Source organism: Oncorhynchus keta, chromosome 23 (genome assembly GCF_023373465.1).
Source record: "Oncorhynchus keta strain PuntledgeMale-10-30-2019 chromosome 23, Oket_V2, whole genome shotgun sequence".
Lineage (NCBI taxonomy): Eukaryota > Metazoa > Chordata > Actinopteri > Salmoniformes > Salmonidae > Oncorhynchus > Oncorhynchus keta.
This window is the reverse complement of record NC_068443.1, coordinates 362875-375108: the sequence shown is the minus strand read 5'-3', so window position 1 is coordinate 375108 and position 12234 is coordinate 362875. Positions and strand designations below refer to the sequence as shown.

Sequence of the window (12234 nt, the reverse complement as noted above, 5' to 3'; positions counted from 1 at the left end):
ATTTCATCACACTGCCCTTCAATGTCAAGAGATGAAACAAGAGAAGGGTCCCCCTCAGCCACCTGGTTCTGAGGCTCAGTTCACCAACCCAAACCAACCCCATAGAGCCTCAGGACAGCACTCAGCCACCTGGTTCTGAGGCTCAGTTCACCAACCCAAACCAACCCCATAGAGCCTCAGGACAGCACTCAGCCAGCTGGTTCTGAGGCTCAGTTCACCAACCCAAACCAACCCCATAGAGCCTCAGGACAGCACTCAGCCAGCTGGTTCTGAGGCTCAGTTCACCAACCCAAACCAACCCCATACAGCCTAAGGACAGCACTCAGAACATCTGGCCCAACCAAATCATCACAAAACAAAAACAAAAATATATCACCTATTGGGGAGACACCACAACACATCTGAGTAAACTTCAATGCTATTTGTCTCTAAACAGACAGTACATGGTGACAGACTAATTATCTGTTCAGGAAAACACTGACTAGGTACAGACTCTGTGAGCACAGTCTGGCTATAGAGACCGGTTGTCACAGGCAAACCTGGCTGTCCAGAGAGGACAGTCTGGCTATAGAGACCGGTCGTCACAGACAAACCTGGCTGTCCAGAGAGGACAGTCTGGCTATAGAGACCGGTCGTCACAGACAAACCAACCCCCAGAGCCTCAGGACAGTCTGGCCAGCTGACCGGTCATCACAGACAAACCTGGCCCCAGAGCCTCAGGACAGTCTGGCTATAGAGACCGGTTGTCACAGGCAAACCTGGCTGTCCAGAGAGGACAGTCTGGCTATAGAGAAAATATCACAGACAAACCTTGCTGCCCAGAGAGGACAGTCTGGCTATGCTATTTGTCTCTAAACCGGTCATCACAGACAAACCTGGCTGCCCAGAGAGAGGACAGTCTGGCTCTAGAGACCGGTCATCACAAACAAACCTGGCTGCCCAGAGAGGACAGTCTGGCTAAAAATCAAATATTTATTGGGTGAAAAGACAAACCTCCTGCCCAACCTGAGGACAGCCAGTGAAAAGTGCAAAGTAATGTCACAGATAATATTTCCCATCAGTTTTGTCTTTCATACCACGTCATGTTGACACCTGGCTCCACACCAGGTCAGTCTTCTCAGTCATGTTGATACTGGTCTACTACCAGGTCATGTGTCTTCTCAGTCATGTTGGCACTGGAGACTACCAGGTCATGTGTCTTCTCAGTCATGACAAACACTGGTCTACCACCATGTCATGTGTCTTCTCAGTCATGTTGACACTGGTCCACTACCAGGTCATGTGTCTTCTCAGTCATGTTGACACTGGTCTACTACCAGGTCATGTGTCTTCTGCCCAGTCATGTTGACACTGGTCCACTACCAGGTCATGTGTCTTCTCAGTCATGTTGACACTGGTCTACCACCAGGTCATGTGTCTTCTCAGTCATGTTGACACGGGTCTACTACCATGTCATGTGTCTTCTAAAAGTCATGTTGACACTGGTCTACTACCATTGCTTTAATGTATTGTTGTTCTCATTAATATTGTTGACAGCCATGTTAATCCCATGTCCACTACTACATTATCATTGCTGTGTGTCCCACCATTTATTGATATATACATCTCTTTTTTATATATAAATATATATTTTCTATTTTTCTATATGTATACTTTGACAATGTGAAGTGGTCTGAGGAACTTATCATTTCAATAAAGTCATGTTGAGATAGTGACAGTCAGGGTCTTCTCATGAGGGACACTGGAGAGACAGAGATGTCATGTGTCTTCTCAGTCAGGGACTGGTCTACTACCAGGTCATGTGTCAGAGAGAGGGAGTCATGAGAGAGACTGGTCACTACCAGGTCAGAGTCTCCTCAGTCAGGGGTTGACACTGGTCAGGGGGAGACTACCATGTCATGTGTCTTCAGAGAGAGAGACAGTCAGGGTTGAGACTGGTCTACCACCATGTCAGAGAGAGGGACAGGGGGAGACTGGACTACCATGTCATGTGTCTTCTCAGTCAGTTGACACAGAGTCTAGACATGGGGAGACAGTCAGAGGGAGACAGAGAGAGGTCAGGGGGAGACAGCTTTAAGATTGTCAGGGGGAGACAGAGAGAGACATTAATAGGAAGACAGAGAGAGACAGGGTTAATGTTAGACAGAGAGTAGAGACAGAGAGAGGTTGTAGACAGAGGGAGACTACTAGGGAGAGAGATTGCTGAGAGATCAAAAGCCAAATTGATTAACATTATCATTGTAGTTCCCTCCAGTAACCAAGAACACAACCGTTCCTTGATTTTATCTGGCGACATTATTCTGTCGTTTTAGTCAGAATTATCACCTTCTGTGAGAACTATAAAGTAAATGAAAATACAGTTCAGCACACTCTTACAACCTTCTTGTCTTACGAGTGACTTATTAGCTTGATATAACTGTGAAGTGCTTACATACATAAACAGTTTAGCCGGAGCTATAACAGTATCAGATGAAACACATGAATAAAAACCTCATTGGCTGCTTATTACAGAAGGGAGGAAATAAAAAACTTCACATGTATTATTCCTGGCATGAATTCAGGCTTCCTCCTTCATTATTATAACGTTACCATCCTAACATACACCCTTCAACCTTTACGAGCGAATCCCGAAGACATGAAAATTTAGCTAAAACAGCGCGGATTTGCCTTCACTCCAAATGTGTGTTACTACGATAATAGCCCCCGTTCCAAACAGTTCTGAGCCACGTAGTTCCGCTTGTCTTATCGTTCCCCCGCATAGCGAACACGGAAACAATTCAAACAAACAAAAACAACGACATCGACTTACAGGTTCATTATCAGTTACAATCACAACTTTTTGCCTTCTTTGATTTCAGACAAAAACTACTTCTGAAATATGTTTTAAAGTTCAAACTACAATCAGTTACAACAAATAAATGATGCTACAGTGTGTTGTATGATTTATCCTTTACAGGTAAATCCCGAAAAAAGATTAGTAAAAAAAAAACTGGCTTCAAGAAACGTCCTATAAAGGAGAAGTTGAAAGGCTTCTCTTTGATAATGAGAGGCTTCAGAGAGTTTCAATGAAGAACAGATATTTGCAATGCAGATTTATCTCCTAATTTAGGGGCATCTGTTCTGTGCTGGATGGGTTTTGGTTGCTGTGTGAATATTAATTATCAATCTAATACAGGCTGATTCTGCTGAGGCTGACAAAAATCAAATCACATTTTATTTGTCAACAAAAACATATTTACTGGATGTTATTGCGGGTGTAGCAAAATGCTTGTGTTTCTAGCTCCAACAGTGCAGTAGTGTCTAACTAAATGCTTGTGTTTCTAGCTCCAACAGTGCAGTAGTATCTAACTAAATGCTAGTGTTCCTAGCTCCAACAGTACAGTAGTATCTAACTAAATGCTTGTGTTTCTAGCTCCAACAGTGCAGTAATATCTAACTAAATGCTTGTGTTCCTAGCTCCAACAGTGCAGTAGTATCTAACTAAATGATTGTGTTCCTAGTTCCAACAGTGCAGTAATATCTAACTAAATGCTTGTGTTCCTAGCTCCAACAGTGCAGTAGTATCTAACTAAATGATTGTGTTCCTAGCTCCAACAGTGCAGTAGTATCTAACTAAATGCTTGTGTTCCTGGCTGTAACCGGGTGGTGTAGGTGTCCTGGAGGGCCAACAGTGCAGTAGTATCTAACTAAATGCTTGTGTTCCTAGCACCAACAGTGCAGTAGTATCTAACTAAATGCTTGTGTTCCTAGCACCAACAGTGCAGTAATATCTAACTAAATGCGTGTGTTTCTAGCTCCAACAGTGCAGTAGTATCTAACTAAATGCTTGTGTTCCTAGCTCCAACAGTGCAGTAGTATGTAACAATTCACAACAATACTCACAAATCTAAAAGTAAAAGAATGGAATTAAGAAATATATAAATATTAGGATGAGCAATGTTGGAGTGGCATTGACTGAAATACAGTAGAATACAGTATATACATATGAAATGATTAAAGCAGTATGTAAACAATAAAGTGACCAGTGTTTCCCTTTCTATATACAGTGGGGCAAAAAGTATTTAGTCAGCCACCAATTGTGCAAGTTCTCCCACTTAAAAAGATGAGAGAGGCCTGTAATTTTCATCATAGGTACACTTCAACTATGACAGACAAAATGAGGGGAAAAATCCAGAAAATCACATTGTAGGATTTTTAATGAATTTATTTGCAGAAGTGAGCCTCTTAAAGAAGAAGTTACAGGTCTGTGAGAGCCAGAAATCTTGCTTGTTTGTAGGTGACCAAATACTTATTTTCCACCATAATTTGCAAATAAATTCATTAAAAATCCTACAATGTGATTTTCTGGATTTTGTCCCTCATTTTGTCTGTCATAGTTGAAGTGTACCTATGATGAAAATTACAGGCCTCTCTCATATTTTTAAGTGGAAGAACTTGCACAATTGGTGGCTGACTAAATACTTTTTTTGCCCCACTGTTATATAGTGCAGCAGCCTCTAAGGTGCAAGGTTAAGTAACCGGGTGGTAGCCGGGTAGTAATGGCTGTTTAACAGTCTTATGGCCTTGAGATAGAAGCTTTTTTCAGTCTCTCTGTCAGAGCTCGGGGTGAACAGGACGTGGCTCGGGTGGTTCATGTCCTTGATTATCTTTTCAGCCTTCCTGTAACATCGGGTGGTGTAGGTGTCCTGGAGGGCAGGTAGTTTGCCCCCGGTGATGCATTGTGCAGACCGCACCTCCCTCTGGAGAGCCTTACGGTTGAGGGCGGAGCAGCTGCCGTACCAGGCGGTGATACAGCCCGACAGGATGCTCTCGATTGTGCATCTGTAAAAGTTTGTGAGTGTTTTTGGTGACAAGCCAAATTTCTTCAGCCTCCTGAGGTTGAAGAGGCGCCTTCTTCACAACGCTGTCTGTGTGGGTGGACCATTTCAGTTACAGGTCTGTGCGAGGAACTTGAAGCTTTCCACCTTCTCCACTGTGGTCCCGTCGTTGTGGATCGTGGGGGGCTGCTCCCTCTGCTGTTTCCTGACGTCCACGATCAGCTCCATCATTTTGTTGACTTTGAGGGAGATGTTATTTTCCTGACATAACACTCCGAGGGCCCTCACCTCCTCCCTGTAGGCCAGGGGTGTCAAAGTCAAATGGACGGAGGGCCAAATAAAAAATTTAGCTACAAGCCGAGGGCCGGACTGTTCGAATGTTCATTGAAAAATTTTAAATGACGCATATAGTCTAGTGAACCTAATTGAACCTACTGAAAACCTAACAAATATATTCCAATATGATCAGATAAATAAAGCAATATTTTCTTATGGCTCTGTCAGTAATCTTTAATTTTCAACAGACACAAAAGACAAATTTCCTTTATATAAAAATCCCCATAACATGAACATTAAATGAAAGAAACCGGTATTCAAGGCACCATCAGTAGCCTATATTTTCTATTTTAGCAAAAGTGGGCTAAATTTACTTCAAAGAAAAAAACAATAATAGCAATTTTCTATCATCCACTCAACTGAAATATTTTAAAAATATAATTGGATTGAAATACAATAAAATAAAGTGCAAAAATCTATTAATCAAAAACAACACTTTGTTTAAGGAGAAGTAACATGCAGTGAAAACAAATATTAAACTTTAACTTTTAAACTTGAACTGAGTAAAAATCTAAATATGTGATTGCACAGTAATGTTCACTTGTTTGAGGTTGAGGGTGATACTTGGTGGTGTCCCATCTTTTCCACAAGTTCATCAATGTTCGGGGTAAGGCTCTGAGCTGAGGAAATCCTCAGAATTGAGTGGAGGTGTTCAGCAGTAAGTCGACTTCTGTGTGATGTTTTGTTCAAGTTCATCAAAGAAAACAGTTGTTCACAGGTATGTGCTGCCAAACATAGACAACGTTTGAGCAGCCTGGTGCGCATGCTGGGGCATTGTGTCGGGGAGGAAACGGTCGAACTGTTGGGGTGCACCCACTGCCGCATATTTTGCCCTCAGTGCATCATTGCATTGGAGGTCAATCAACTCCATTTGGAGGTTTGGTGGTGAGCTTTCCCTCAACAGCAAATGGGTTACAGAGCAGTTCCAACCTGTTTTTGTGCTTCAAAGTCAGCAAATCGGCGTCGAAATGTCAGCGGCAAGCATACCTATTTTATCAGCCAACTGTGCGCTTGGGGGAACGCACTGGTAGAGAGCTTCTCTTTCATGGTCTGGCAGCTGGGAAAGTGGCTCAAATTTTCTTTCCGCATCTCGTCTCCCACAGAGTCAGTTTGGTTTTAAATGCCTTCACTGTACTGTACATATCAGAGATGACACGATCCCGACCCTGCAGCTGCAAGTTCATTGCATTCAGATGACTCGTAATGTCACACAGAAAAGCCATTTCACACAGAAACATTTCGTCTCTGAGTTGTGTTGTGTCTTTCCCTTTGCTGTCCAGAACAGACAAATCTCCTGATGTCGAAACATCTTTGAAGCACCTTTCCCTGGCTTAGCCATCGCACCTCTGTGTGATAAGGCAAATCACCATGCTCCGTTTCTAACTCCGTCAGAAATGCCTTGAACTGGCGGTGATTCAAACCTTTGGCTCTGATAAATGTTAACTGTGCTGTCTGATGATGCTCATTACATGCTCCATTTTCAAGGCTTTACCGCACTGCTTCCTGGTGTATGATACAATGATAAGCTGTCAGCTCACCTGTCGCGTTTTCCTCTTGCATCTTTTCCCGTATCTTCGCCACCAGTCCGCTCCTGTGTCCACACATCGCAGGTGCTCCGTCGGTTGTCAAACCCACGAGTTTTTCCCAAGGCAGCTCCATCTCATTTACACATCTTGACACCTCTTCATACAAATCATGCCCCGTCAAATGTTGTGCCATGCATAGGACGTAAAGCCAAAAACTCCTCTGTCACGCTTAGGCTGGAGTCCACTCCGCGGATGAAAATTGACAACTGGGCAATGTCAGAAATGTCGGTGCTCTCATCCACAGCCAAGGAATATGCAATGAAATCTTTTCCCTTTTTCACAAGCTGCTCTTTTAGATTGATGGACAACTGGTCTACTGTCTCGGCAATGGTGTTTCTGCTCAGACTCACATTTAAAAAGAGTTGCCTTTTTTTCTGGGCAAACTGTCTGTCACAAACTTTAATCATGCAGTTTTTGATGAAATGGGGTGTCTGTCTGATGTGGGATGTCCGTAAATGGCCGGGCTGATTTGGGGTCTCTTCTGCCAAAATAAAACTGGCCTTGACAGAGCCTGGCCTTGTGATTTGGCTTTTTTGAACAGAGCCTGTCGAGATTTGAGGCCTCGTTTTAATTCCTCTGCCTTTTGTAGCCTTTGTTCCATGTCCATATTCTTGTTTTGTCCGCGTGTTTCGTTTCTAATGTCGTCTCAGATTATACTCTTTCAGTACCGCCACACTTTCTCCACACAGAAGACACACAGGTTTTCCAGCTACCTCCGTGAACAAATACTCCGACTCCCACCTTGTTTGAACCCCGGTTCTCAGTGTCTGATGTTTTGCCATTTTTGATGGGTATCTGAAAGTTAATTTTCTGTCTGATGCTGACAACTGCTGTGCCAATAAATATTGAAATGAAGTCAGCCTACTGCTCGGTGCGTCACCGTTGCATTGTGGGAAATGTAGTATGTGGTGCGTGTAAAAGATCTGCGGGCTGTCGGCTTGCTGTGCGGTCTGGGGTCTGTTCTAATAATAAATCAAGATCATCCCAGGGGTGTAAAAAAAACCTTCTCGCGGGTCGGATGTGGCCCGCGGGCCTTGACTCTGACATATGTGCTGTAGGGATGTCTCGTCTATTGCTGGTAATGGGGGGGTGCCTGATACTGTTGTGTCGTTTGCAAACTTGATGATTGAGTTGGTGGCGTGCTTGGCCACACAGTCATGGGTGAACAGGGAGTACAGGAGAGGGCTTAGAACGGGTGTCTGCCCCAGTGTTGAGGTCTGCGGAGTGGAGATGTTGTTTCCTGATGTCACCACCTGGGGTGTCTGTCAAATGTAGTGCCCTACATGGGAATAGCCCTGGTCAAATGTGGGGTGTCCCTGACATTGGGGTAGCCCTGTCAAATGAGTGCCCTACATGGATGTAACCCTGGTCAAATGTAGTGCCCTATATTGGGGGGAGTAACCCTGGTCAAATGTAGTGCCCTATATAAGGGTAGCCTGGTCAAATGTAGTGCCCTACATAAGGAATAGCCCTGGTCAAATGTAGTGCTGTCTACATAGGGAGTAGCCCTGGTCAAATGTAGTGCCCTGATGTCGGGAGTAGCCCTGGTCAAATGTGGGGTGCCCTGATGGGAGTAACCCTGGTCAAATGTAGTGCCCTGATATGGGAGTAACCCTGGTCAAATGTAGGGCCCTGATGTAAGGGTAGCCCTGGTCAAATGTGGGTGTCTACATGATGAATAGCCCTGGTCAAATGTAGTGCCCTACATAGGGAATAGCCCTGGTCAAATGTGGGGTGCCCTACATAGGGAGTAGCCCTGGTCAAATGTAGTGCCCTACATATGGGGTAGCCCTGGTCAAATGTAGTGCCCTACATGGGAGTAGCCCTGGTCAAATGTAGTGCCCTGTCATGGGAGTAGCCCTGGTCAAATGTAGTGCCCTGTCTAGGGAGTAACCCTGGTCAAATGTAGTGCCCTATATGGGGTAACCCTGGTCAAATGTAGGGCCCTATAAGGGTAGCCCTGGTCAAATGTAGTGCCCTACATAAGGAATAGCCCTGGTCAAATGTAGTGCCCTACATAGGGAATAGCCCTGGTCAAATGTAGTGCCCTACATAGGGTCTGTAGCCCTGGTCAAATGTAGTGCCCTACATGATGGGAATAGCCCTGGTCAAATGTAGTGCCCTACATAGGGAATATGGTGCCATTTGGGACTCAGCCATTGTCCCTAAGCAGGTTTGTCTGTCCGATGTTGGGGTGGGTGTCTGTCTGATGTCGGGGTGTCTGTCTGATGTCGGGGTGTCTGTCTGATGTTGGGGTGTCTGTCTGATGTTGGGGTGTCTGTCTGATGTGGGGTGTCTGTCTGATGTTGGGGTGTCTGTCTGATGTTGGGGTGGGTGTCTGTCTGATGTTGGGGTGTCTGTCTGATGTTGGGGTGTCTGTCTGATGTTGGGGTGTCTGTCTGATGTTGGGGTGTCTGTCTGATGTTGGGGTGTCTGTCTGATGTCGGGGTGTCTGTCTGATGTCGGGGTGTCTGTCTGATGTCGGGGTGTCTGTCTGATGTTGGGGTGTCTGTCTGATGTCTGGGGTGTCTGTCTGATGTTGGGGTGTCTGTCTGATGTTGGGGTGTCTGTCTGATGTCGGGGTGTCTGTCTGATGTTGGGGTGTCTGTCTGATGTTGGGGTGTCTGTCTGATGTTGGGGTGTCTGTCTGATGTTGGGGTGTCTGTCTGATGTTGGGGTGTCTGTCTGATGTTGGGGGGGTGTCTGTCTGATGTCGGGGTGTCTGTCTGATGTCGGGGGGGTTGTCTGATGTTGGGGTGTCTGTCTGATGTTGGGGTGTCTGTCTGATGTTGGGGTGTCTGTCTGATGTTGGGGTGTCTGTCTGATGTTGGGGTGTCTGTCTGATGTTGGGGTGTCTGTCTGATGTTGGGGTGTCTGTCTGATGTTGGGGTGTCTGTCTGATGTTGGGGTGTCTGTCTGATGTTGGGGTGGGTGTCTGTCTGATGTTGGGGTGGGTGTCTGTCTGATGTTGTCTGGGTGGGTGTCTGTCTGATGTTGATGTTGGGGTGTCTGGGTGGGTGTCTGTCTGATGTTGGGGTGTCTGTCTGATGTTGGGGTGTCTGTCTGATGTTGGGGTGTCTGTCTGATGTTGGGGTCTGATGGGTGTCTGTCTGATGTTGGGGTGTCTGTCTGATGTTGGGGTGTCTGTCTGATGTTGGGGTGTCTGTCTGATGTCGGGGTGTCTGTCTGATGTTGGGTGTCTGTCTGATGTTGGGGTGTCTGTCTGATGTTGGGGTGTCTGTCTGATGTCGGGGTGTCTGTCTGATGTTGGGGTGTCTGTCTGATGTTGGGGGTGTCTGTCTGATGTTGGGGTGTCTGTCTGATGGTGTCTGTCTGATGTTGGGGTGTCTGTCTGATGTTGGGGTGTCTGTCTGATGTTGGGGTGTCTGTCTGATGTTGGGGTGTCTGTCTGATGTTGGGGTGTCTGTCTGATGTGGGGTGTCTGTCTGATGTCTGTCTGGGTGTCTGTCTGATGTCGGGGTGTCTGTCTGATGTTGGGGTGTCTGTCTGATGTTGGGGTGTCTGTCTGATGTTGGGGTGTCTGTCTGATGTGGGGTGTCTGTCTGTCTGTCTGATGTTGGGGGGGTGTCTGTCTGATGTTGGGGTGTCTGTCTGATGTCTCTGTCTGATGTCTGTCTGATGTTGGGGTGTCTGTCTGATGTCGGGGTGTCTGTCTGATGTCGGGGTGTCTGTCTGATGTTGGGGTGTCTGTCTGATGTTGGGGTGTCTGTCTGATGTTGGGGTGTCTGTCTGATGTTGGGGTGTCTGTCTGATGTTGGGTGTCTGTCTGATGTCTGATGGGTGTCTGTCTGATGTTGGGGTGTCTGTCTGATGTGGGGTGTCTGTCTGATGTTGGGGTGTCTGTCTGATGTTGGGGTGTCTGTCTGATGTCGGGGTGTCTGTCTGATGTTGGGTGTGGTGTCTGTCTGATGTCGGGGTGTCTGTCTGATGTTGGGGTGTCTGTCTGATGTTGGGGTGGGTGTCTGTCTGATGTTGGGGTGTCTGTCTGATGTGGGGTGTCTGTCTGATGTTGGGGTGTCTGTCTGATGTTGGGGGTGTCTGTCTGATGTTGGGGTGTCTGTCTGATGTTGGGGTGTCTGTCTGATGTGGGGTGTCTGTCTGATGTCGGGGTGATGTCTGATGTTGGGGTGTCTGTCTGTCTGTCTGATGTGTCTGTCTGATGTTGGGGTCGGGGTGTCTGTCTGATGTTGGGGTGTCTGTCTGATGTTGATGGGTGTCTGTCTGATGTTGGGGTGTCTGTCTGATGTTGGGGTGTCTGTCTGATGTTGGGGTGTCTGTCTGATGTTGGGGTGTCTGTCTGATGTTGGGGTGTCTGTCTGATGTTGGGGTGTCTGTCTGATGTTGGGGTGTCTGTCTGATGTTGGGGTGTCTGTCTGATGTTGGGTGTCTGTCTGATGTTGGGGTGTCTGTCTGATGTTGGGGTGTCTGTCTGATGTTGGGGTGTCTGTCTGATGTCGGGGTGTCTGTCTGATGTTGGGGTGTCTGTCTGATGTTGGGGTGTCTGTCTGATGTTGGGGTGTCTGTCTGATGTGGGGGGGTGTCTGTCTGATGTCTGGGGTGTCTGTCTGATGTTGGGGTCTGTCTGATGTTGTGGTGTCTGTCTGATGTTGGGGTGTCTGTCTGATGTTGGGGTGTCTGTCTGATGTTGGGGGGTGTCTGTCTGATGTTGGGGTGTCTGTCTGATGGGGTGTCTGTCTGATGTTGGGGTGTCTGTCTGATGTTGGGGTGTCTGTCTGATGTTGGGGTGTCTGTCTGATGTTGGGGTGTCTGTCTGATGTTGGGGTGTCTGTCTGATGTTGGGGTGTCTGTCTGATGTTGGGGTGTCTGTCTGATGTTGGGGTGTCTGGTGTGGGGTGTCTGATGTGGGGGGGTGTCTGTCTGATGTCTGTCTGATGGGTGTCTGTCTGATGTGGGGTGTCTGTCTGATGTTGGGGTGTCTGTCTGATGTTGGGGTGTCTGTCTGATGTTGGGGTGTCTGTCTGATGTTGGGGTGTCTGTCTGATGTGGGGTGGGTGTCTGTCTGATGTTGGGGTGTCTGTCTGATGTTGGGGTGTCTGTCTGATGTGGGGTGTCTGTCTGATGTTGGGGTGGGTGTCTGTCTGATGTCGGGGTGTCTGTCTGATGTTGGGGTGTCTGTCTGATGTCGGGGTGTCTGTCTGATGTCGGGTGTCTGTCTGATGTCGGGTGTCTGTCTGATGTTGGGGTGTCTGTCTGATGTTGGGGTGTCTGTCTGATGTTGGGGTGTCTGTCTGATGTTGGGGTGGGTGTCTGTCTGATGTTGGGGGGTGTCTGTCTGATGTTGGGGTGTCTGTCTGTCTGATCTGTCTGATGTCGGGGTGTCTGTCTGATGTTGGGGGGTGTCTGTCTGATGTCGGGGTGTCTGTCTGATGTTGGGGTGTCTGTCTGATGTTGGGGTGTCTGTCTGATGTTGGGGTGTCTGTCTGATGTTGGGGTGTCTGTCTGATGTTGGGGTG

The 12234-nt window shown here is 46.9% G+C and overlaps 1 protein-coding gene across 1 annotated transcript in view; it reads right to left on the bottom strand.

Moving 5' to 3' along the window:
• Positions 1-12234, bottom strand: part of LOC127910850 (PDZ domain-containing protein GIPC1-like) — a 50399-nt gene that overhangs the window by 6522 nt on the left and 31643 nt on the right. The window lies entirely within an intron of this gene.